Source organism: Dipodomys ordii, unplaced genomic scaffold (assembly GCF_000151885.1).
Source record: "Dipodomys ordii isolate 6190 unplaced genomic scaffold, Dord_2.0 Scaffold33, whole genome shotgun sequence".
Classification (NCBI taxonomy): domain Eukaryota; kingdom Metazoa; phylum Chordata; class Mammalia; order Rodentia; family Heteromyidae; genus Dipodomys; species Dipodomys ordii.
In genome coordinates, this window is record NW_012267249.1 from 1580034 (window position 1) to 1580324 (window position 291).

Below are 291 nucleotides of genomic sequence, written 5' to 3' on the forward strand. Positions count from 1 at the left end.
GCGCTTGTATATTAGTCCTGCCACGAGATGAATGATTTTTCAAGTACTTTTCTGGGTACTCTGCTGTATGTTTTGATAGTCAAAATGTAACTCTTCCCTGGAAGAACTATAAACATTCTTGATTAATGATTTGCTGGACTCAGTTTTGCTCTTTTTTAGTTTTTCTTCCCCCCATCCTCTTCTTCTTTTTCTTCTTCCAGATCTATCTATCTATCTATCTATCTATCTATCTATCTATCTATCTATCTATCTATCTATCTATCTATCTATCTATCTATCTATCTATCTATC